This window comes from Canis lupus, chromosome 15, assembly GCF_003254725.2.
Source record: "Canis lupus dingo isolate Sandy chromosome 15, ASM325472v2, whole genome shotgun sequence".
In the NCBI taxonomy this organism is placed as follows: Eukaryota; Metazoa; Chordata; class Mammalia; order Carnivora; family Canidae; genus Canis; species Canis lupus.
Genome location: NC_064257.1, coordinates 24,702,884 through 24,730,291, shown reverse-complemented (window position 1 = coordinate 24,730,291; position 27,408 = coordinate 24,702,884). Strand labels below are relative to the sequence as shown.

Genomic DNA, 27,408 nt, shown 5'->3' with positions numbered 1-27,408 from the left:
GGCTCAGGCCCTGCTGGCCCAGATCTCCAGCAGGTTTAGGACTCAAAGCCTCCTGGCACTTGCGATCATACCACCTGGAAGTTCCTCTGCGGCTGGACCTGCCGAGCTGCCGCTGAAGATGCCCGGCCCTCCGCCCACCTCCGACATCGACATCGCAGGGCCCAGGAGGCTTCAAGCGTCAGCGGCCCGTCCCCGCCCCTCCGGGCCGCAGGCCAGAAGGCCGCGCACCCCTCTCTGCTCTACACCCTGCCCCTCCCGGGAGGAATCCCAGCGAGCTGTCACTGTGCCTCTCCTGATTTCCTGTTTTCCATCAACTCAGTGTCCCTAAGAAAAGATGGTGTGGATTCAGTGCCTCCCCGCTGCGATGATCCTTGGAAGCCCCGACAAACATCTGCCCAGGGACGGATCACCAGCCGCATCCTTTCCACTTCGCTCCTGCACTGGGTTTCCTCCTCCTCAGAGGAGCCACCATGAGCAGGGCCGGGCCCTTGGCCCTTCAGCACTTGCACCTGTGAGCTCGCGTCTTACAACCGCAATTATCCTAAAACGAGCCCGATGACCCCCTCAAACGAGGCAAGGGTTCCTGCGTATTTGGATTACAGCCCCTCAGTCACCAGATCCCCTTCCTTCGCTGATTACCCCACGGGTGACACAGGCAATACTCTTCTCATAGTTTCCTGGTCCAGAAATCCTGGGCCCACTGCAGACTCCCCCTTCTCGATCCTCCCATTGGATCTCTGAGTCTTATCAAGGGAGATGGTGCCTCGGGTGACGGGGAAGGGGGGGAAGAGGTCAAGTGACCACAGCACTCCTCCCAGGAAGAGACCCTGGGGGTGAGGCTAGTGCTATGTAGGAGCTCAAGGCCAGGGTGCCCCAGGGGATCCCTGGGTGGCTCAGCCGTTTAGCACCCGCCTTGGGCCCAGGGTGTGATCCTGGGGTCCCGGGATCGAGTCCCAGTCAGGCTCCCTGCATGGAGCCTGCTTCTCCCTCTGCCTGTGTCTCTGCCTCTCTCTCTCTCTCTCCCCCTCCAGCCCCCCCCCCGTGTCTCTTATGAATAAATAAATAAAATCTAAAAAAAAAAAAAAAAAAGGTCAGGATGCCCCAGGACAAAATGCTTCAACGGCTCTGCAGAAATTGCGCAGCATTTGCGAGGATGAGGCCAAGTGGGGTAAGCAGGAGAGAAAAGATGCCCAGCGATGCTGCTGAAGGCCGGAACCCGAGTGGAGAGAAAGAAGCCACCGGTGAGGGAGGGACGCCTGGGTGGCTCAGTGGTTAAGCGTCCTCCTTCAGCTCAAGTGGTGATCCCAGGGTCCAGGGATCGAGTCCTGTATTGGGCTCCCTGCAGGGAGCCTGCTTCTCCCTCTGCTTCTGCATCTCTCATGAATGAATAAATAAATAAAATCTTAAACAAAACCAAAAAAAAAAAAAAAAGCCATCAATGAACGTTCCCCAGAGCAATAATGACGGAGGGGATTTTTAAGGCTGAGATTTCGAAGGGTCCACGTTAAGTCGCTGCTGTACTGCAAAGCCCTGGCTTACAGCAAAGCCTCCTTAACGTCTGGGCAGCCAGCACCATCATCAGGGGGGCCCTGGAAAATCACGAGGTCACTTCAGCCAAGCAGGGTCCCAGGGAATGGAAAAGAAATCTCACAAGCAGACACACTGTGGGAGAGATTGATCCAGAACTCGGCAAAAGCAGGAATTCCCAGGGAAATGTGAGCCTCCTAGGAACCTCTAAAGACAGAACGATCACAGGGAACTCCACCATATATAGGACAGGAATTCAAGCTAATACCTACTGAAATGTCTGGGGACACAGCTCGGATTGTATGTATCTCTCTGTTGAGCTGTGGGCATTTCAAGCAACACAATACACTCATCCCGACCCATGCCGCTCTGCAACTATCCCCACCCACCTGACCCAGCTCAGGCCTCATCTGAACAACAAACCACTAACCATTATTGAGCAACAGGCCATGCCGGGCAGAAAGGCAAGCAGGTTGCATCAGTTATCTCCTCTCATGTTTAGTACAATGAATGACACACTCCTTTCTGGAAGAGGTAAGAAAATGGTGACCCAGAGAAGCTAACAGACCTGGTTAAGACCAGAGTGCTGCTGAGTGGGAAGGATTAAAAACTGAACTCATCCGCTGGAGACAAAACTCATGGTCCTTACTGCTCACCCTACTGCACCCTCACACCAAGAGGTGTTGAGGCGAATGCTTAGCTTCTAACTCCCAACTTGCCCCTGAAGGCTCTCCAAGAAGCCTTAGCCACCGGATGAGCTAATACTCAATAAGGAACAGCTTTCATAGATGATTTAATATTCTCCTAGAGCTAAGAAAATAGAGTCACTCAATGAAAATCTGAGAATATGGACGCATTTGGTTTTGCTTGGTTTGGTTTTGGGGGGGGGGTGTTGTTATTATTTCACACTGGTTGTAAATAGAAAGGTAAGGCCAAATGACTATGAGAAATCTTCATAGGAAGATGCCACAAATATCTTGGGAGAGATCTGATTAAATGAGAGCTCCTCAGGAATGGTGACTACACATTTTAAGATAGAAATTTAGAAAACAACTCAGTTATTTTCTTCATATAAACTAGCCATTTCCCAAATTTACCTGGTTAGTCTGTCTTTCCTAATCCCGAGACCTGACTTTGAACAAAGTTAAGAGCATGACTTAAATAACGAAGAAAGTAAAATGGAGGAAAGGAAAAAAAAAATACAGGAAATAATCCAGTGGCATCACTATTCATCAGATAGTTACTTAAGATCCACTTCTCTAAAACTAGGTTACTGAGGTAAGCTCAAAATCTATTCAGATAATTCCGTTTGCATTCACCTTTGAAGAATTCCAAAGGTTTAAATATGCCACTTTTACCCAAATCGCTTTGTATATCAGCTCCCAGGTTTCTAACCTACAGACATTAATTCATCCAAGCACTAACTTGAGTTGATATTTATAAATTATTAACAATTTAAAAACTAGCTTCTTGAGCTGTCACCTGTAAAAGGGGATGGCTTCTCTATGTTACCAGAGCTTGGAAAAACTGTCTATTACTTTTGTTTTTAACTTTTTACATTTCCGGCCTTTGGCAAAGCAAGGTTTTCAAAATATTATCAACAAAGTTTATAATATATCAACCAAGTACTGGAATTTTGTCAGTACTCCAGCTCGAACCGGTGCTTACAGAGTAATCACATCAGACAGCTACCCACACATGGGATCAAGACTTCAATGTTACATTTTATCCTCTTCACAATAAAAGTGCCTTTGAATCATTCTAGGGAATTTTTTTCGTGAAGAGCAAAGGAAGGATTCAAAATTTACAATTAGAATCTTATCTCTTTCAAGATAAATTTTAGTCAAGCCATTGGAAGGAGGAAACGTTACTTTAAATTCTTGGAACAGCTCTTGGTCATTTTATGTAACAAAATAAAAACAAGTTTAGGTATTCAGCAGGGTTCAAGGCATTCTTTTTGAAAGGCTGTTTTAATATACACCAGGGCACTGAGACACATTCTCTCCATAAAAATGTTTAAAAGATACGATCTGGATTTGCCTCCTAAAGCAGGGTTCTTCCAAACAACAGTGATGATAATAATACTAAGAAACACTCAGCTTATACAGCATTTTATAATTAGAAAGAATGTTCCCGTTTTCCATTTCACAGATTTGACATAGCACCATGGAAGCATCTAACATCACCAACCTGTTTTTACCACTGATGAAACTGATGCTCAGAGGTTAAGACCAGAAAAGACTCCAGAGGTGGAGCACTACTGTATAGACCTCAACTCTTGACACTCAATCCAGGATTCTCTCCCTACGGCCACACTGCCTTCCAGGGTGAGGCCCTATATAGTGATTTTCAAGTTCATGTTAAATGCTTAAGAAATAGGAACCTCTACTGGACATATACTCATACCAAATAATACTAATCAGGGCTACTTTATCGTATCTTCAGGATTTTTATTATCGTTCCAACCTACTCTCACTATAAAAGGTTAACGTGCTTTGAGTTTAAATTGCTGTTTGAATGGAAAATAATCATTCCAGAGCTTTACTTTCACATATTCGACCTTCTTTGCCACACTTATAAAATGAACTCTGTCATAGATCATTTAATAAAATTAATAATTCAAATCTATCATTCCAGATTTAGGATCTATGCCTAGGAAGGAAACTGTATAAACAGCTACATAAATTAATGCCAAACTCTTTTTCAAAGTTTTATACCAAGTTATACGCACACTCCCAATATATAAGAATATATAAGAATTCCCGTGAATCCATATCAAATCATGGTAGTGGCAGTAATGGTGTAAAATGGTACACAGCAGTATAAATAATAAGATTTATGTATCGCAACAAGAACGAATTTTTAAACACTGAGTTTTTTAAAAGCCAAGTGACAAAAGCCTTTACAGAGGTCAACAAGGTTCAAAACCAGACAAACGTAAATGGATAAATACACGGTAAAACTTCCTTTTAAAAGACGGTGGAATAATAAACACAAAATTCTAGATGTTTTTTTCTTGGTGAAAGCGCAAATACAGGACTTGGGAGAAGTACTTCCAAAATTCTATTTTACATATGTTCTTTTGTAAGTATAAAATAATGTAAAATTTATATTATTAAAGTGAGAACAGCATCACACAAGCTCTCCCATTACAGTGAAATCTTCAAAAAAACACTTTCTGCCAAAACAGTCAATAATTTTGATCTTCCTAAGAATCTCACCTAGTCCTTTGAAATTTCAATCCCGCTCTTTAGAAGGGCCTCTCCTGTCATTATCATGGTGATAATTGCCTGATCCAATCCTGTCATACCTCAATTATCTACAGATTTATATGCTGACTCAGATCTTACTGAGCCAGGCTCACTTCATGGAATCCTGCGTCCTTTGCAAGAATGTGCATTTTGCATTGCATTTGCATGTGATTTTGAGATGTTCCCAGAAGACACTGAAAGATTTTATTTACCTGATGCCAAAGAATGGAAATGATGGTAGGATTAAGCAGAGGAGGGACACATGGATAAGGAGTGATTTGACAAATCTTTAATAAATATTCTCTTGTTTTTGAGAGCAACCTCCTAACTGCAGGATTCTGAGAACAAGCACCGTACTAGCTGGATTCTTAAACATGAAGTACACTTCCGGACCTGTAGAGTCACAGATCACTTTTCAAAGAACCGACGGATGATAACACTAATGAGCTGCTGGTCCCTCGAGGTTGCTATAAAGAACATAAGGCCATTTATATGGAAAACTCTGTAAACATTCAACTTCATTTAATCCTACGTTAATATTTTAAAGAGACTTGATTCCTGAGCAGATTGCAAGAGAAAGCAATTGCAAAAACGAAACAGTATTTATTTCCACTTAGCACCAAAGGAACGAAGCACATCAAGACAAATAATAAAGGAATACTTCACTAAGCATGTCCCAAAGATCGCTGAAGGAGGCTGTCACTGGTTTCCTAAGAGTCCCAGTGGATTCTTTAAACTGCAAGCTCTTCAACTAGGTTGCAGATAGGATTCGCTTGTTTTCAACTTTACAGGAACCTATCTGCATTACATAAAATTAAAGCTATCTACGTATGTCAGCCAGGCCCAAATGGAGTATATTGGGGTTTGTCATGGATTTTCTTTGTATCCCTGGAAATCAGGGTTTTGTTTTAGGAGAAGAAACTGGATGAAAAATGAGAGGTTTAAAGTACCTTCAACATAGCAGTACTTTTATAATTACCACTAGTGCACTGATTCGAATTTTCTTCACAGAAAGAAAAAGGCCCTCGAGGCAAGGGGCTTGGTTAGAGCCATTGGGTGGATGATCCTGTAGCAGTGTGGTTCCTGGACTGGTAGTTGCCCATCTGTGTACAGAACCAGCAGGACCATGACTTCCACTATGTGGTAGATTTCCTTTCCAGAAAAAAAAAAAAAAAGGTAAATGCTGCAGAGCCAAAGGAAAATGCTGTCAAAATCCACAAATGCCCACACATTCAACAGAGCTGGTGATTATTGCTGAATAACTCCCCAAAGCCAAATCTCTCCAGGGTCTCTATCCGCTTACTTTGTTTATATCCTATCACTGTCCAGGATACTCCACTGATGCTCCTGATTCAAAGGCAGGAAGGAGGTCTGGATAGTCCTCTGTCCCATGCTGGGACCAAATCTGGAAGCAGAAAGACCTGCCAAAGTCGTGAAGCCACACAGGTGAGGGGAGATCCTCATACAGCTCTACTGGCAGGACAATTACTCCCAAGCACACCCAACCTCCTCTTTTGTAAAGAAAATGCATGCTTTCTCCTCAATTCTCTGACACTGACTCTACTAACCCAGCTATTCTGCTCGCCAAGAACTTATCTGTCCTTGAAAGGACTTCAGGTTCCTCAAAGTCCTGACGTTCCTACTCAGGAGAAGTAGAAACCATTCTATATGGGAGTATTGGGGTGGTGGGGGTGTGTGTGTGCTAGGGTTATTGATTTTTTTGTATAACCCTACATGCTTTTATTAACAAATAAAGAGAATATACTAAGCATCTAACCTAAGTGAGAAAAACAAAACAAACCCAAAGGAAATATAAGGCAATAATGGCGCATGACTAGCTAGTTTTATAGATAATGTCACCACACAAAGAACACATAACTTGAATCTTATGCAAATTCTTTCACAGAATAGAAAAGGAGGAAATGCTCTCTCAACTCAGTTTTTTTTTTTTTTTAATTTAGTTCTACTGGGGTATAATTGACACAAGAAGTTGGAAGATGTATAAAGTGTACAGTGCATGCCCTTTCTACTCATTTTACGGGCTACGGTAGCCCTGACTCCCAAGCTACACAAGAACGACCTAACATCACTTGTGAGCACAGATGTAAAAGTTGTGTCTCTCTGCTCTATTTCACCACTTTTACATTTAGTATTTACTTTTTTATTGGGTAAAAAAAAAAAAAATACTGTTTAAGAAAAATTAAACTGACAAAAAAAAAAAAGCAATGGTACATACACAAAAGTTAACTTTGAGGATGAAGATGGACCCAATATTAGAGCTTTAAAAGTATGTCAATTAGGTCTGTTAAAGTTACAAGTGACAGAAACCAACTCAAACTGGTTTACACAAAAAAAAGGAGAATATACTGCCTCACATAAATGATGATACATTCCAACTAGGCTGTCAGGATTCTGTATTTCCAGCTCAAGCCTAGCCTTCGTCTCAGGAATGATGAGAGCCCCCACCAACCACAGGCCATCTTGCTTACCAGTAGCTAAGAAAGGCCAGGGTCAGGGGGGAGAGCAGGGAAACAGGAGTCTCCTCTCCAATAATGCCAACAACAACAACAAAATCCAATAATTGGTCTCATTTGACCAATATTAGTTACTTAAACATCTACTGAGTGGGCAGGAGATGGGTCCCTTGGCCATTACAGCAGCCCCTCCTAAACGAGGCAGATGGAGACTCTGAGAAAAGGTTTCCCAAATGCAATTCCAGACACTCCAAGGAGGCAAGAAGGAGAACTGATGCTGGAAGAGCACAATCAACAAAATAACCACAATCAGCTGCTGCTCAATACCTGAAAAGAACAAAGGAAAGGACAGACACACTGAGCAGTTCAGCTCACCTGCCCAGCGCCTCCAACCAGGATTCAAAGATAGTCACAACGCCAATGAATCTGAAGAATTCTCACCCAAAGTGACTGCAGGTTGGAATGTTGACAGGCATTCAAAATACAAGAGGAGACCGATGGAACTTCGACTGTGAGCTCCATTTCCAGGAAGCTTTCATCTGTGAAGCTGTTCCTCGATGCTACTTGGAAAATAATTATGCCTCACAAGGCACCTTTGCTGGAGATGCATCCTGCAGCTCATTTAACATAAGCTCAAGCACACCTGTTCACAAGGATATGCATGAGTTCTTCTGGACTTTGATAACAGGTATCAGAAAACCCCAATTCCAGGCCATGTAAATTCAGGAATGCTTTTCCACACTCCAAAATGATACACCATCACACAAACTGACTCAGCTGCTGTACTTTTTTAAAAGTATAATCCAGGGGCACCTGGCTGGCTCAGTTAAGTGTCTGACTTGCTTTCGGCTCAGGTCGTGGTCTCAGGCTTGTGAGACCCAGCCCTACACCAGGCTCTGCACTGGGCACGGAGTCTGCTTAAGATTCTCTTTCTGCCCCTTCCACCCAATAAAATACATACATACATAAAATAAAATAGAGTTATAATCTAAACATTTAATTTACAAAGTTTTGTTCTAACAATAAATTACCAGAGCCTATTATTTTAAGTAAGAATGATCTACTTCTTATAATACAATGTTGTTAAGCGGAACACCCCCGAGTTCTTTTGTTGTTGTCTTAGTTCAGTGAATTAAACTACTAGTGAGAAAAATCAATAGTGGAATATTTGTTTCCAGAAGCCACTAAGAACAGAGTGCACTTAAAACAATGCAATTACTCTTATTATTCTCTAAGAAATGCCTTAATTTCTCCATCTTCTCTCAATTCATTTCTGCCAAACAAAAGGCAGAATGATGGAAGTATCAGCAAATGTCATTCCTTTGGGGTACCTTCTAGAAAAACAGGTGGACTCCCAGCATAAATCTCAATCTCCTGATTCTGATGACTTCACAGATGTAAGTAGGATCTCAGAACGTCCCAATACATGGCAAAATATGACCTACTCAGACTCTGGAGAATCTGCTCAATGACGGCTCTAACTCCATCAAGCTTTTCTAATTAACACAGCACAATTTATTTTTACCTGTATTTCCCTAGGAGGGCCAACCACTTTCATCACCATAAGACACGGGCTGACATTTGAAATCAATTAACTTTTGCATCAAAAAACCAGAAATGCATTTTGGAAGATCTTTGAAAATTTAAACAGCTTTACACATTAATCAGTTGGGTCTCCCAGAGAATTTAGTATGCCTTTGGCTATCTCACAAGAGAGACCTAAATTTCAGAAGTTACGTGTAAAGTTTTCATACCTTCTTTGAAAGAAACGCGTTTTTGAAGTTTTCTTTCTTACAGATCCTTCTCGATTCAGCAATCAGAAACGAATAACTCTTTTCCTTGTCAGGTTTCCCCAGTCAAAATTATTAAGCCACACAGTGTATAAAACACTGGCCCATGTGAAAAAGTGGTTATAAACCCTTGTTATAATAACACTGTATTTACTTTTAAACTTCAGCCCTCCACACTGTAAAGCCACATGTGAGAAATCATTGAAAGGATGTTTACATGTGGTCAATCTTTTTGTTTTTATAAAACTTCCTCCTTCATTAAAAAAAAAAAAAAGAAGAAGAAGAAGAAGAAGAAGAAGCTATTTTGTTTTCAGCAAGCAAACTGGCATGAAATATCAAGACTGCTGCCACAGGCAACCTGGGTGGCGCAGTCAGTTAGCCGATGGCCTCAGTTTCCGCCCAGGTCACGATCTCAGGGTCCTGAGATCGAGCCCCTCATGGGGCCCTGAGCTCAGCATGGAGTCCTCTTGGAGCCCCCTCTCCCTCTGCCCCAACCCTGCTTGTTCTCTCTCTCAAATAAATAAACAAGTCGTAAAAAAAAAAAAAACTGCAACAACAAATCATTTCCTCCCTGTACATTTTTTTTTTTAAATAAACTTTGCACCATGAATCTATGGAGAGTTACTTGGCTCCTGTGTGTAGGAGGGCAAGGGCAGAGCGTAGACAAGATAAGCCAACTCTCTATCTGACATCACCTGAATGCTTCTTTACTGGATAAGAAAAGCCAGGAGGTCAACAAGGTGTATGCCTCTATCTTGTTGGCTTAAGAGGACAGTGCTCATCTAAAAAGATGATGAAAAGACCCAAAGAGAGAAAGTCTCAGTGTAGCAGCCCTCAAGGACAGCAGGTACAATGATGCAGGTGACTGGAGCCTGGTGCCTAACGACAGCAGGACACTAACACCTGACGTGGGAAGATTCCAGAGCCAGTTATGCCACCTGACAGCACAGCCATGAGTAGGAATAACGAGCAAAGGCGACGTGTCTCAATCTATTGCTATTACCACCTCCCAAAAGTCTTTGATGGTGATTTATAAAGTTCACTGCTCCTATTTAAAGCCAATCCCTATTAGAGTATTTATTTCCTTTAAAGTGCTCCATCCTAGAGGTTGCTAATTTCTACTAAGGTATAGGCTGGTATTATGGAGTCATACATTCCTAATTTGAAATGAATTTGTGGGATGTAGTGGTTGGTTTTTATGAATTCCTTAAACCAGAAGAGCGGCTAGCTGCAATTCTATGCTCCCCGGAATATAAACAGTTTGCATATTAGTAACTCGGGATAATCCCAGCCATGAGGTTCTTATAACCAACGAGAGAGAACACCAAACAAAACCTGCCAATAAATGGAGAAACTGACCGTCTATGGGGGAGTGTATACAGTTAACAATCCGTCTGTAAAAATGTTCAACGTTACTAAAAAAACAGACTGCAGGTTAAAACGGAATGTCCTTTTTCTCCTATAAAAATCACAGTGATTTTGAAAACTAATAGCCAAATATCGGTTGGAATAAAGTACATATTCAAAACATTCTGGAGACACTGGAAATTGGTACAATCCTTTTTGAAATAGCTTGGAATTTGGTTCACCCCTTTTAACACAAACCTTTCCTCTGAAACATCCCAATTATGTGAGTATCAAAACAGTGCCGACTCTACACGACATACTGTTCATAATTCCAGATACTCTTTGTAAAAAAAAGAAAAAAGAAAAAGAAAAGCATTACAAAATAGTAATGGTAGGAGCTAGTATCAATAAATTATGGAAATCTATATTTTAACCATGTATTGTATTTTTTTTTTTTTTATGATAGTTGCACAGAGAGAGAGAGAGAGAGAGAGGCAGAGACACAGGCAGAGGGAGAAGCAGACTCCATACACCGGGAGCCTGACATGGGATTCGATCCCGGGTCTCCAGGATCGCGCCCTGGGCCAAAGGCAGGCGCTAAACCGCTGCGCCACCCAGGGATCCCCATGTATTGTATTTTAGAAAATAGTAAACACTGGCAAATTTGCTAAAATCATACTTTCAATTTTTTTCTTCTTTAAAAGAACTAAAAATGTTATTGAATGTGCCATAGAATTTAATACAGTCATATATATTCATGCATATGGATATATTCATATCAGTTCATATATATTCATGTACATTTATATTTTCCCATAAACAAGCAATACTCACATAATACAGGATTTCTTCAAGATCAACCACTCTGACCTATAGCTCTTCCACTAAGAAATGATTTATAACAGTTTCAAAATAAATTTTTGAACAGTTTCCAAGATAACCTTATACTTAATTATTTCAGAAACCTAAAAAATTATACATCATTCAGCCTCTAAATTTAACATTACTGCAGAAATTAGTTAACAAAAAACATAACTCTCATAGCTCACAGGTAAAAATTACAGGCTCCAGCTAACAGACCCATGAAAGGATGCAACATCATTCATTATCAGGGAAATACAAATCAAAACTACAATGAGCATTCATTCACCTCAACCAGTCATAATGGCTAAAATTAACAGTACAGGAAACAACAGATGTTGGCAAGGACGCAGAGAAAGGGGAACCTCTGACACTGATGTTGGGAGTGCAAAGTGGTGCAGCCACTCTGAAAAACAGTAAGAAGGTTCCTCAAAAAGTTAAAAATAGCACTACCCAAAGACCCAGCAATTGCCCTACCAGGTATTTACCCAAAAGATACAAAAATACTGATCTGAAGGGATACACTCACCCCAATGTTTATAGCAACATTATCAACAATAACCTAATTTTAGAAAGAGCCCAAATGTCCACTGACCGATGAATGGATAAAGATATGGTCACACACACACACACACACACACACACACACACACACACACACTGGAATATTACTCAGCCATCTAAAAGAATGAAATCTTGCCATTTGCAATGACGTGGATAGAGCTAGAAAGTATTATGCTAAGCGAAATAAGTCAGAGGAAGACAAATACCATATGATTTCACTCATGTTGAATTTTAGAAACAAAATAAATGAACATAGGGAGGAAAAAAGAGAGGCAAACCATGAAACAGATTTTTTTTTTAAGGATCAGAGTAACAGAAGGAAAAGTTTTATTTTTTATTTTTTTAAGATTTTTTTACTTATTTATTTATTCCTAGAGACACACACACACACACAGAGTGAGAGAGAGCGAGAGAGAGAGAGAGAGAGAGAGAGGCAGAGACACAGGCAGAGGGAGAAGCAGGCTCCATGCAGGGAGCCCGACACGGGACCCGATCCCGGTCTCCAGGATCACATCCCGGGCTGCAGGCGGTGCTGCGGTGCTAAACCGCTGCGCCCCCGGGGCTGCCCATGAAACAGATTCTTAACTACAGACAATACACTGAGGGTTGCCAGAGAGGAGGTAGATGGGGGAACGGGTTAAATGGGTGATGGGCATTAAGGTAGGTACCTGTGATGAGCACTGGGTGTTGTTACATAAGTGACAGATCACTAAATTCTACACCTGAAACTAATATACTGTATGTTAACTATCTGGAATTAAAAAAAAAAAAAAAAAAAAAAAACTAAAATTAAAAAAAAAATTATAGGCTCTTAAGTCACACTTGCCTTGGTGCAAATTCCAGCTTAACCATATGACCTTGAGCAAGTTATTTCACTTCTTTTTAACAGTCCCCCATCGAAGAACTTGGAATTTGTTTATTCATCATCTATTATTTACTAAGCACCTACGAGGTGCTGTACTGTTTGCTATCCTAGGATTTAACCCAGAAGAAAAAAAGCAAAATCACTGCCCCCCTAGAGATTACATGCTGGTATGGCAATACCTCAGAAGGCTGTGCTGAGAAACTAGAGAAAAAAAATACTTATGAAGCCCTTTGTGAGGTGCTGGAAACAAAGATGCACTCGAAGACATAGGATTGATAATAGTTATTATCTCACAGGACTGTTACGTGAAATAAATGAGCTAATTCACACCAAGCACTTCGCCTTAGGTTAAAAAAAAATCTCTATATCAGCTATTATTACAAGATAATTAACACTATGACCATCTCTAATCAATCTCTATTCACTGGCAGCGGTAGGTGGGGAGAATGAAGAATGCCAAAAATTTTTAACTCCTTTAAGAAATGGTAAACCTTGGGGCGCCTGGGTGGCTCAGTCAGTTAAGCCTTGACTCTTCAATTCTGGTCAGGTCATGATCTCAGGACTCTGCAGGGACTCTTCTTGCTCAGTGGGGGACTCTTCTTGAGATTCTTGCTACTGTCCCTCCCCCACTCATGAGCAGGTGGGTGCACATGTGCACTCCCTCTCTCTCAGCTAAATAAATATATCTAAAAATAAAAAAGAAAGAAGGAAATTGGCAAACCCAATGCTGCTTCAGGTCACCACTCAAAAACATGAGGAAAAGACGTCATATCAAGGTCCATCACATCAATCACACATGCTGGTTTCCAGTATTAGCCCATCCGATTGGTCAGCAATAGGAAGTACCTAGCCTCAGTCATTGTTTAAAATATAACTTGAACTTTTAGAGCTCCATGATAGAAAACTTAGGAGGCACTTAATAATTTGAATTAAAGTACAATTAAAATTAAAGGGAAGGATAAAAACTAAGTGTGCATTGTGCCATCACACAAACATCTGAATTGGCCTATCCTATGGTTTCTCTGCAAGAACTAGTCCCTTGTCCATCCTTAAAACTGCTTTAAAATAAACAGTTTTGATCTGTTATCACAATCTTAGTCCTTTTTCCTGAGGCACTAGACTCACTTCTGCTATGTCTGCTCCAAGAGGCACAACAAGGCGGGCTGCATGAGCTCCAGAGAAGTGGAGCCCATCTGGGACCACAAGGAATGGAGACATTGGGTTCTTTGTGCTGAGGCTGGGCCTCAAATTCAGGAATCCAGCTACTGCACTAAGAAAGCATCAAGCCTACAAGGTGGAGCTGTACCCATATTTTTAGACTCACATGTGAGAAGCTAAGCAGGTAGGCTGACAGAAATAAAAAAAAAAAAAAGTTTGTCTCTCTTGCTGGAACGTGAGGTTGATGACTTTGTTTTCTCACTATGTGAATACAAATGAATGAATAATAGTGTCTAAAGTTGAACCAAGCCCAACATGAAAGAGTTTGGCCGACCTTAAGGGTTCCCAGACTAGAAAAAATGATAATTATGTGATACAATGGTGGTGTCAGCTAATGCTACAATGGCAAACATACTGCAGTGTAAATACATCAAATCAGTATGTTGTATACCTTAAACTTACACAGTGTTGTGTATCATACACATCTCGATTTAAAAAAAAAAAAAAGTTTGGCACACTCAAGATAAATGAGAGTGATTCCATGGTAACATGGGACCTCTGGGCAGGAAAGGAAGAAACGAAAATAGAGAAGCTCACACTTCACCTCCTCCGCAGTCGACACACTCCAGGCCAACACCACAGAAGCTCTACACAGATGACTATGAAATAAGCAAAGAGTGGAATCCACTGGGGCATCCTATTTCTTGGGTTCAAATAAAACAAGAAGCTACCTTTTTCATCGTTATCACTTACCTACCGCTAAAGATAACATTTTAAAAAACAAAGTATGCTTTGGCACAAACGATGTGCCAGGTTTCTATGCGTAAAAAAGAAAGGGGGTCAAATAGCTGCTATCACTAAGGATGCTCAAAGAAAAGTGCTTAGATGTGTCTGAAGTTAAAAAAAAAAAAAAAAGGCTAATATAATAATACTCCAAATAACAGCAGAATCATTGAGAGAACTCAGCCGACATGGAAGGGAATACTACTCCACTGAAAGGATCGTTTTCCACTGGCTAACACACCAGTCACAGGGACACACACACCACCCTGTATTCCATGCTTTAGAATCTTCAGGTAAAAAAACAATAATGCTCTCTTAAAATTACCTTTCTTTCCTACTCCTTTCCTTCCTGACGTTTGGCATTATCACAGAGAAACTGCCATTATTTAGCTCTACACTCTGGTTCCAATTTCAAGCTAAAATTCCTCATGCACCACCGAGAGATCCATGGAAACAACATTGCAACTTGAATCAGAATACAAGCTCCTATCCCAGCTCCGCCACTACCTCAAGCCAAAACCTTGGACAGAAACCTTAACTTTTCTGGACTTCTATTTTCTCATGTGTACAATTAGGATATTAATGGTCAATCTAAAATTCTGTTAACGTCATCCAACTCTTTCGGGAGGAAAGGAAAGTAGGTCCTTAACCTGGAACTGATGAAGAAGTGTCTCTAACATCTCTTGGCACAGAGAAATGGCCACCCTGTCTATCTGTGTGTATTAGTTTTCCATGGTTACAAAATAAATTACCACAAATGTAGAGTCCTACAAGACAACTTGATTAGCTCACAGCTCTGTAGGTCAGAAGTTCAGCATGACTCAGCCAGGTTCTCTGCTTAGAGTCTCATACAAAATCAAAATCCAGGTGACGGCTGTACTGTCTTCTAATCTGGAGGTTCGAGGCAGGAATTTACTTCCGCGCTCACTAGTCCAACCTTGCTGGACTAATCCTGCTTCCTTGCTATTCTGAGACTGACATCACCATGGTCCTGCTGGCTCTCAGCGAGGAGCTGCTCACAGCTTCTAGAAGCCTCCTAAATTTCCTTCCCACATGGCCCTTTTCCATCTTCAGATAAGCAATGGCCTTGTGAGGAGAGTCCCTGTCAGGGTGCAAAGCTCTCTGACTTCCTCTTCTGCCAGTGTCAAAGAAAACTCTCTGCTTTTAAAGGGCTCAACTTTTGGGGTCAGGCCCAGTTACATCATCTCCATACCCTAAGGTCAACTGACTTGGGACCTTAATTACATCTGCAAAATCCCTTCACCGTAGAACCCACATTCATATTGGTTTGAGTGGCCAGGAGATGGGAGCCATCTGCCAAAGTCTGCCTATGACATGAGGTGTTGTCTCTCTCGTTCACAAAGCTGGAAGCCACAGCCCATTTTTACGTGCCCATTACACACACAAAGCGCTGCAACTCGACATGTCCCATAATTATCTGTTCAACAAAACACTACCCATTAGACAAAAACACACCTGGTGCCAGATGCTATCCGTCGAGCCCTAGAACTCAAGATGAGCTAGAAATGCAACATACCTGCCCCAAAGCATATATTTCAAATACTTTATTGGACCAATGGATGCAATGCTGATGATGTTAATTGTCTCAACACAAAAAAAAAAAAAAAAAAAAAAAGGCCAGGGACAAATCAAGGGCTCAGGAACTAAGCAGGCGAGGACAAAGGATTTTAAAATTGCACACACGGGGAAAAAAATAAATAAAACATAAATAAATAAATAAAAATAAAATTGCACACATGGTTCTTAGTTACTCCAAAACTCTAGTGGCCCATACCTTTTTCTAACAGCTGCGAAAGCTCTTTCTATCACTAGAAGAAACTTCTAATACAAATGAAAAAAACCTCCCCTTAAGAATCCTTAAATATATTCCATAATGCTTTCAGGAGGGCAAACAATGCTCTCTCCACCGCCACGGCCAACAAGTATTACAATTTAGGATCTGCGCCCTCAATGAGTGCCGACAAGCAAACAGACTGCCCATGTAAAGAGCAGGACAAAAGAAACCAATCATTCTGCCACAGTTCCTAATTCAGAAGGCTCCAGCATTTCTGCAGTACTTCTTGAATTTAAAAGGGAGAAGGGAGGTTAAAAATGTGTACTGTATTCCTAGATGCTCTGAATAGGCCACTGAGTTAGTTTATAGCGATTCCATTAATGTATTCTTTAGCAGCTATCCGCCTGCCCTGAATCTTCATAAAAACAAAATGTTTTTCCCCCCCAAAGCATAAAGGATCCCATTCTTTTGCAGGCTTGATGTGACATCTGCATAAAGATAATTAATTCCTGTCTTGCGCTGTTATCGATTTGTCCCTCACCAAAGGGTAAGTGGTGTTTTCTCTAGGCTCCTGTGGGCTCATGTACCATGTTTAGTGGTAATAAGCATTTTAAAGCCACTGAAGAGCAGCTTCAAAAAGAACGTGAAATTAATAAACACGCATCACAACACTGTTTACAATCGACTTCATTTAGGACCCTATTTCTGTTCAGTCAACACATTTCAAATACTACTAAAAGGATCACTACCTGCAAAGGACCTCAGCCGATCTGATCTAAAAAATACCTTGTAACACGGGGAAGCTATAGCATTCGCAGGGACAGGTGACTCCTGAGACACTGTGAAAGGTTTCCACGACAAGTGTTCGCTGTCCACCTCCAGAAGAGCCACCTGACACTGAACCACCACGGCCGCCCGGCCCCAACTGCTTTAACTTGGGGTTGCCTGAACTCGGCCTGAACGATGCAAAAACTCAAGGACACACGCATGAACCAAAGGCAAAAAGAAATCCCCGATGTGGTCTCCAAAATGCTCACTGGGGCCTTACTCTTTTTTTTTTTTTTTTTTTTAAATCTTCCAGCAATAAAACAAGATTCGTATTCGTAATCTTCTTCAATCCAAACCTGAGATTGCAATACCTTTTGCAGCCTCTCACAACAAAAGGAAAGCCAATGGGCATCAGGAGCCCCTGGAATAAGTATAAACTTCCCCCTTCAGGAAGCTAAATTATTAGTTTCATTGGCCTGAAATATGATTTTTTTCCAGATATATAGTTGTGGGCACTTTCAGAGTTGGGTTTCAGGTGGGGAAAAGAGTTATTTGAGCTGTTACTTAATATTTGTGTGGATATGGTTTCTGCCCCAACCTTCATCTGCCCTCTGCTCCCAGCCACCTTCTAGAGAGGGGTCACCATGTGGTGCTTTTCTACGCAAGGAGATGTCAGTAGGTTTGCCAGTGGGTCACCATGTGGCACTTTTCTACGCAAGGAGATGTCAGTAGGTTTGCCAGTGGGAGTCCCGTGAAAGTGTATGTTGCCTCTATAAATAAAAACAATTTCAAAGACTTGGTAGATGTGGCCCTTTCTAGGCTTTGCCTGCCCCGCTCTCTTTGCTCTGAAGGTGGACCCGACACACTCACAAGGGGCACAACCACTATGCAAGAATGGTGTGACCCCCCCGAAGATCCACGCCACAATCTGGAGCAATAACAATCATCTTGGGCTATACTAGATCATGACAGCCTCCGCAAGGTAAGCAGTGAACCCAGCACTCTAGGTGACCAAGGAGGGGAAATAGAAATGCTAAGGAAAACATGCACACTATACTGGGATCCAAATAAAGAGATTTGTCCAGATTCTCTAGAAAGACAGAAACTACTCACATCTCAGGGATCACCTGTCCTGATCACATCAATAGCAGCCACAAAAACAGATGAGAATTCCAAGGGCTGCGTGCCGACCTAAAGACCCCATCTCCCCTTCTACCCAACGTCCCATCTTTCCCCCATAGACTCATGTGACCTCTTAAAGAAGAGCACACAGGAAGAAAAACCCTAGAGCCTCCTCCATTTTACCTAAAGATACAATTTAGTTGTGTCGCACTGTTTCTTCTACTTGACTTTGTAGTGGTCCCTTCCCTACCATGCAGGAAGCAGAGAAGGCCAGATCAGTTAACAGAGTAATAAAGAGTTCCCATTTTCTCTGCACATCTGGGCCAAGATTAAGTAATTCAACCAAGCACTGAAATTCAAAAGCAGCAATGCTACCCCTAGGAAAGCCCTCTTGAGAGAGAATACAAATAAACAACTTTTATATTTGAAAAGTATGTGTAACTGGATATTAAAATAAGAGTTTTAGTTCAGGCCTCAGATGATAAATAGCAGCTACGCGGGGGAGGTGTAAACCAAAATGCAAATTTGAAAATAGGCATCACAGAGGTATTTGACCTCTTGCTGATTTAGTGGGTAGAAAAGTGTCAGGTAACAGACAGCCCAGCCTAGGAGAAATGTGGTGAGTGCTACCTCTTTCACTTCAACCGGAAGGAACCTCAAGGTCACTTTGAAAGCTTATATTGTCTGGGGTTGGAAGCCACAATTGACCAGTGTCCCCAACCTAAGAAATATCAGGTGACCTGCTGCCACACAGTAACATGCTATATATCTGGGAAGCACTGGACAGTTTTCCTCTCTAAAAGGACATCAAAGATGGGCAAAGATGTGGATTAGCAGTGGTTCTGGCAGAAAAGCCAGCTTGCAACCATTCGAAGCCTGTATGAGAAGGCCACCAGGCAGGGTCACCAATAGAGAAAGACGATGATACAGTAACCCAAAAAACACGGCTGATGGGACAGTGTCAGCCAGAGGGAAGAAAACAGTCCAGGGGAGCTGCAGAGGATTCCAGCAGGGAAGGCTCTGATGGATTTAGGGACACACCCGTAAGAAAAGGAGTCAGCCTTGCATATCTGCTGCATCCAAAGTGTGCAAAGCCAGTGTGAATCCACAACCCAAAAAAAAGAACCTTCCTGTGGATACTTTATACTGTTCTTCTATGTCAGAAGCATGTAGGACAGCAGCTAGTAAACAAAGGAAAAAACTAGTAAGGAAGGAAGAAACAGCCAGTAGAAGTACGCTCCAAGAAGCAGGAGTTTGTGTCCTGTTATTTGCTATATTCCCCAGCCTAGAACTATGCCTGCTACACAGCAGGTGTTCAGTAAATACTCATTCAATGAATGGAAAGCCTATCACATCTAACATCTACCCTTCCAGAATGTAGACCGCCTTCTAGAATGTCTACCAGAGACAAAGATTTACTTCCCAACTTCTTTTTTTTTGTCTGACACCCTTTGGCGAGGCTGCAGGGGTGGCCACTGCTCTCCAAGCTTCACCATGCCACACGAGGGTGACAAAAGTCGGCCAAAAATGACAAAGACCCAGTGAACAAACCTGGGGGCAAGGCCAAAAAGAAGAAGTGGTCCAAAGGCAAAGTTTGGGACAAGTCCAATAGCCTGGTCTTGCCTGACAAAGCGACACACGATAAACTCTGTAAGGAAGTTCCCAACCATGAGCTTACAACTCCAGCTATTTTCTTAGAGACTAAAGATTGGAGGCACCCCGGTCAGGGCAGCCCTTCAGGAGCTCCTGAGTGAAGCACTCATTAAACTTGTTTCCAAGCACAGAGCTCAAGTCATTTATACTCGAAGCGCCAAGGGTGGAAATGCCCCCCAGCTGCTGGTGAAGATGCATGAACGCATCCCACCAATACCACCAACTGTGCATCATGAAAAATAAAACCTTATTAAATAAGTAAATAAATGCTGATTTCCCAAATGAGACCCTAATTGCAATTTAAAGGAATTATGAGGCTTTCCAGTACCAGAGAACTTAGAAAAATTCCAGCAAGTTCTCTGACTTAGGAAAATATTTTTTTATTTTGAATTTTGCTAGAATTTTCATTAGGAACAGGGAATACATTTTTCCCCTCTAAATACATTTTAAACGGAGAGCAGGAAACATGGTTTAAATTTGCACTGTGATAGGGATGCCTGGGTGGCTCAGGGGTTGAGCATCTGCCCTTGACTCAGGCCGTGACTCTGGGTCCGGGGATCGAGTCCCGCATTGGGCTCCCTATGAAGAGCTTGCTTCTCCCACTATATCTCTGACTCTCTCTGTGTCTCATGAATGGATAAATAAAATCTTTTTAAAAAAATTTGCACTGTGGTATCATCCAATGAGTGATACCTATTCAATGTGCTAATTACCCAGAACATGGTTTACAAGGCAAGTCACCATGCGTGTTCCATTTTATCTTTGTAACAGTCAAAAGCACCTTTCCTACTTTGAGGAGCTAGGGCTCACTGAGTAGTAAGCAGCAATACCAGTTGCATGATTCAGGCTTTTAAGGCCAACTGCAGTACTCTTTCCAATGCTGTTTTCCTTGAAGGTTTTCAAAGTCAGGCTTCCTGGATTCCTATCTGGTGTCTCGTATCCACCTAAAGATAGATAACCCTGGACTCTTGCCTTAATTATACTCCAGCTATTCCTACCAGATGGTCCTTTCATCCATTATTCAATTCACTTAGCCTGCCTTGCTTCCTGACCAACGACGACAATAGGAGTCTCATTAGATTTTAGCACAGGATTAAGTCCAGCAAAAATAAATAGAAATTCCAAAATAACAGGCTCATACACAAGATGAAATTTCATTCCATCTGCATAAATATATTGTCCAGTGCCGGAAATGACAGGTCTCTGACAGTACGGGACCGAGACAGTTTCCTATCTTCTTGCTCTGCTATATTCGACTCATGGCATCTGCTTTTGGGCCCTCCTGGACCCACCATCACATCTATCTTCCAGCCAGCAAGAAAGAGGAAAGAAAATAATGCCTATCAAGTCACACACATCTCTTTTACTCATATCCCACTGGCTAAAACTCAATCATAAGGCCACATCTACCCACAAAGGGGCCAGGGAATCGGAGCTCTTATATGGCAGAAATATGTCTTATTCAACTTTTAGTGTTCAACACAGATCTGGGACTGTTTAAGGCCACTATGATTCTTACAATCACTGCCATAATCATCTGCAGGACAAGCACTTGCCAAATACTGTTCCATGTACCATTCTTAATTGACTAAAGAGAAGACATACTAAGGATCATTTTACTCTATTTTTTCATCACTGATCAAAACAGCTACCGCTGACATTAAAATAACTAACAATGATAAATGGTTCTTCTTTCCCACAACAGCCTCAAATGCTTAAATATTTGGTGGTAAATGATCTGGAATTCTCACTTCATATGAATGAGCGCATTTTCAACTATTATGTTTTCCTAGTAGGTCAACAGACAATTTATCCTAAGTGACTCAGAGGAAAATGTTCCCTGTTCCTAAATAAAACTCCTCCTAGAGCATTTAAAACTTGAAAAACACTATAAAAGTACAATGAACACAAAAGCCAACCTGTTGTTTCTGTCCACTAAAGAAGAAAAACAAGTAACTATTAACGACTCTGTGCATTCATTTGGAATGCAACATCTGTCACTTAGTAAGTGATCATGAAATTTAAAAGGCAACAGATCACCCTTCTTATTAAAAAAAAAAAAATCACAAGAAATATTTTCCTAAACTAACAGAAAGGCAGGAAAAGAATTCTGATAAAGTAGCTAAAACAGTAAGATAAAAATAAATTCCCCCATGGCATGCACTCTAACAACTCCCCATTGGTAAAGGTTTAGTTTTATGAATAAGGAAGCCGTTTTCATTTGTTTACTAAATATAATATTAGGTTTATCCCCTGGGATGCTATTTTTAAGGGGACATAGCAATTTCTGCCATTTGTCCTTTTCAAACTTGGAAAATGAAGAGAAAGGGAAAAAATACCTAATCCTATGAGATCAGATGATTTATACTAGTTTGTTTCACCTGGAACCATTAGAAATTTCTAAGAAAGACAAAAATAAAAATACCACAGTAACCCAAATGACGCTAGCAAATTACTACTGGCAAAGTTGAGAAAGAGTTTAAAGCTTGCTTTGCACACCAATGGGCTTTCTTCCTTTCTCCCCAAATATATTTATTATTCTATCTCACTGCCTAAGATGCTTTCTCTGTAGAATGTGATCCTTTCAAAAGCATCAGGGAAATGCCTCCCATTGGGCACTGGTATTTAGGCATTAGAAAGGTAAAAAAAAAAAAAGAAAAGAAAAGAAAGAAAAAAAAATTCCTCTAAAAAGCATACAAAAACCCTCACTAGGTTGTTCTTCGCTTACTATGAGTAAGCTTGAGCATCACCGATTTAAATCAACCCCGGAGGGATCCCTGGGTGGCGCAGTGGTTTGGCGCCTGCCTTTGGCCCAGGGCGCGATCCTGGAGACCCAGGATCGAATCCCACATCAGGCTCCCGGTGCATGGAGCCTGCTTCTCCCTCTGCCTGTGTCTCTACCTCTCTCTCTCTCTGTGTGGCTATCATAAATAAATAAAAAATTTAAAAAAAAAAAAAATTAAATCAACCCCGGATTTCTTTTACAAACAAATTCAAAGTTAGAAAACTCTGAGCTTTTTTCATCTTTCACTTCTATTTATCCATTTATATTTCCTGAAATATTTGCCATATGCATACCAACAAAATGAAGAAACATGCATATTATGTTGCTTACAGTGGCATCTACTTCCTGCTCCTTCCCTGGGATAAACAGAGCTCCCTGGCATTTTAAATAAATAGATTAATAATGTGGCCATTTCTTAGAGATCCCTACGGAGTGGTTGCTTTACAGCGGTACACAGAACCGTGTAGCTTCACGACGTGGATGCTTTGGGTATAGGTTCAAATTCATTTCTCAACAGTGCTGCAGAGAACAAGTTTAATTATAACATTACTCTCCTACCAGTGTCATTTCATACCTGACATTAAAAAAAAACAAAAACAAAAATAAAAACAAACAAAAAACCATGTGTTAGGACTGTTCAGTTGAGGGGCGCATGGGTGGCTCAGTCAATTAAGCACCCAAATCTTGGTTTCGGCTCAGGTCACAGTCTCAAGGTCTTAAGATTGAGCTCTGCATCGGGCTCCACACCAAGCATGGAGCCTGCTTAAGGCTCTCTCTCTCCCCCTCCCCCCTCCCCATCCCCAACTAAACAAAAGAGGATTCATTTGAAAACATAAGAAACTTGGCTACATTAGTATTATATTGACTGTTATTTAAATTTATCATTGCATCAATGTGATTTAAGTTTCTCAAAGGGATGGAGACTAAACGATAGCATGATTTTCCACTCCTAGTCAAAGTTTTATTAAGGAAAACACTCATGGCATTGTTACTTAACGCTTATAACCACTCAGAAAAATTTTAAATGGAAGCATCAGATTTCCCTCAGATTAATTAATACTACCTCCCCTGACCAACATTTGATTTTATGGTCCTAAATTCCAACTGATTTTTTAGTTGCTTATATTTTATATGATTTAGGAATATCTGAAATCCTGGGCATATCTGTGTATTAAGCGTGGGACATCTGTTCACCTGTAAGGTAAAGGGGAGATGAATAAATTTTTCTACTATATCGTAAAAGCTGTATAGCTCCAACCTTCACTAAAGTCAAAGGCTTCATTTTAGCTTCTATTAGCTAGAAGCAATGTTTTCCTTTCCCAACTATCTATTCTTAGGTAAAGTCTATTGGTTGGAAAACATTTGAAATAACAAGTGGCATCTTGGTTTCTCAGAAATGTTAAAATGCTAGCAATAATATAGCAATCATAGGACTAAATATCCATCATGGGAATAATGCCCAGACCATAGAAAATGTTAGCCTTTTCTGACAAGGCTCTGGAAGGGAAACACAATGGAGTACAGATTTGCAATAAAAAAGTCATTCTGATATTATGTGGCAGCTGCCCTAACCATTTGCATTACTGGAAAGCAACCATAATAGAACGCAATCGCTAAAAAGAATGATTATAAAGCCACTGAAATCAGAGAGGAATTAAACAAAAAAGTCAAAACTGACAGAACTGTTATTATATGAACACTCTAGTGGAACTTTACTGAAACTCGAAGATGTTTAAAAAGCAACTCCAAAATAAAAAAGAATTCTGTACACAGGACATTAAAAAAAAAACATAAATTAATCATCTTGACAACTGTTGATCATTATTTTAATAAATGAGGAAACAGAAGAACTACTGAGAAGAATGCCAGGATGCTAACCGAAAAACAATATTCAAATGTAGCCAAAATTATCTTCAAAGTGAAGTTTCACTCTGATTAAATTTTGTGTACGTTTATTTAATTTCTATGCTCCACTGCTGACTTCCCAGATCCCAGAAGAGAAAAGGAAAGCCGTATGCCAGGTGAACAGGGCTAGGGTATGGGGAGAAGGGTTTCATCATGAGCACGAGCTTTAAAACTCTGATATTCAGATAATTAAATCAACACAGTACTTTTAAAAATCAAAGCCAATGCAAAATAATGTTTAAATAAAGACAGGACCGGTATTACTGACTCTTCTTTTGCCTCAGAAATAGCTCTCAGCACAATATGGCTTGGCCCAAGGAGTGCAATCTTTCTGGTGATGCCTGGTTCATCATGGATTTTTTGCATTAATTTTATTTTTAAAATATTACCTCGTGTATAATTTTTCTTACTACTCAGTTTTGAGCACTACCCTTCCCCAACCCCTAAAACTCCCTCACTTGCCCTCATCTCAGCCTTCTATTTAGGACTCTATAAATATCTGCTGAGTGAGGGACAGGAGGTGTACATTAACCTCTGTCAATACTCCCTTACCACCTGCAACACATCTCAGACTCTTTCCAATATACTTCTCTTGACAGCCCCAGGGATGAGCACCTCTCCTTGCCACGTACTTTATATGACCTCTAATTCTCACAAGAACCCTTCAAAGTAACCCATTTTATAACTGAGAAATCAGTCTCTGACGGTGCCGTGACTTGCTCCTAACACACAGGTCCTCCATAAATACTGGTTGGATGATAATGACAAAGCCAGCAAGGGAAGACTTGGACTTGAACCCGAGCGTGTGTCCCCCCTGGCTCAGGGATCACCAACTCCAAGAAGCCATTTTTAAACCTTCTGTTTCCAGTAACAACTATGGTGGGCAGGATTCTAAGATGACCCTGGTAATCCCCGCCCCCTGGTGCCACTCCTGTGATTATGGCAAACGAGTGATTATATGGTGGACCTGATCTAATCACACGAGCCCTTCAAAAGCAAGCAGTTCTCTCTGGCTGATGACAGAAAGGGATGTCAGAAAGATTCAAAGGACTTGACACACCCCTGCTGGCTTTGAAGATGGAAGGCACCTCATGAGAGAATGTGGGTGACCTCTGGGAACAGAGAGTGACCACCAGCTGACAGCAAGAAAACAGGAGCCTCAGACCTGGACCTACAGCCCCAAGAAACTGGATTCAGCCAACAACCCGAATGAGCTTGGAAACATAGCTTTCCAAAGGCTCCAGATAAAAACCCAGTTGATGCCTAGACTTCATCCTTGCTGGATCATCAGCAGAGAACACAACCAAGCCTGCTCAGACTTAGGATAACTGTTTACATGGCAACAGAAAACTTATGTATCAACCCCTGCATCACTCATCATCGTTATCACAAAGCACAATTCTCTGTTGATCTGAGCTCCTTATTATCAGACTAAGGATTAACCCACATCTTGGTGTGACCTGCCCAAGGCCGGACACATTATAGGCACATGTTGATGCTGAAGAACTGAATGAATTCACACACTAGCTCTTTAATAAAAGTTTAAGGTACTGACGGCAATGACCAGGAGGAAGCAACCTGTGTCTGACGTGGGCCTGAGTGAATATTTGTGGGCTAAAATTTGGCATTATAGGGGCAGCCCGGGTGGCTCAGTGGTTCAGCGCCACCTTCAACCCAGGGCATGATCCTGGAGACCCAGGATAGAGTCCTGCGTCGGGCTCCCTGCATGGAGCCTGCTTCTCCCTCTGCCTGTGTCTCTCTCTCTCTCTCTCTCTCTCTCTGTGTGTGTGTGTGTGTCTCTCATAAATAAATAAATAAAATCTTTAAAAATAAATAAATTAAAATAATTAAAAAATAAAATAAAATAAATAAATAAAATAAAATAAAATAAAATAAAATAAAATAAAATAAAATAATAAAATAAAATAAAATTTGGCATTTTATATCCTGGTAGGCAATTGACAGAACACACATTTTTAAAGACCAGTTCCACAACTATGTAAACCTGAGATGTCTACCTGGATATATGATCAGTCCCATTGTATAATCTATAAAGAACAAGACAAGCTTACATATAGAATGGCTTTGGCATTGTATATCCCCGCAGAGAAGACAGACAAAATATGCCTCATGTCACCACGCTCCTTACTTCTCTGGACTCCAACTGCCCTGTCTTCCAGTGTCTTCTTTGGTATCGGCATGACTTAAATCAAAATCATCATCTCTGAGGAAACTTCCCTCAAAACTACTTCTACCTTCTAAGATTGGTATTCAAAGGCATGTCATTGACCAGAAGAAAGAATGTGAGGTAAAACCAATCACGTGGGTTGAGTGCCTCTAAGAAGCTCCTAGAAAGCTATACTAACCCCTTCCCCCTACACACACAAGAAGGAAACTGAAATCACTGAATTAGCTGCTGAATGTTGACTTCCATCCATAACTCTAACTCTGCACAAGGAGAGCGCTGGCACGCACACTGTGTATTTATTCATCTGTGAGCCCAAAACATTCAACAGGATTTTGATACCTGGTAACACAGTAGGTACTCAATACATGTTTACTGACTTGAAGTAGCACCAAAATCTGTGATGACCTGTGGTATCCTTAAACACACATGCTACCCTCACCTCGCAGCAAGGAATTCTTTACTTATAATTCAGCAGACTTAAAAAATAAATGATCTTCTCCACTATTCATTCTTTCTTAATTGCATCATTTCTGTTCTTCAGCTTGCTTTATTTATATATGCATAAAGATAAG

The 27,408-nt window shown here is 41.1% G+C and overlaps 1 protein-coding gene across 2 annotated transcripts in view; it reads right to left on the bottom strand.

The window, feature by feature from the left end:
- The window catches only part of TMTC2 (transmembrane O-mannosyltransferase targeting cadherins 2), a 389,135-nt gene that overhangs the window by 323,148 nt on the left and 38,579 nt on the right, over positions 1-27,408 (bottom strand). The window lies entirely within an intron of this gene.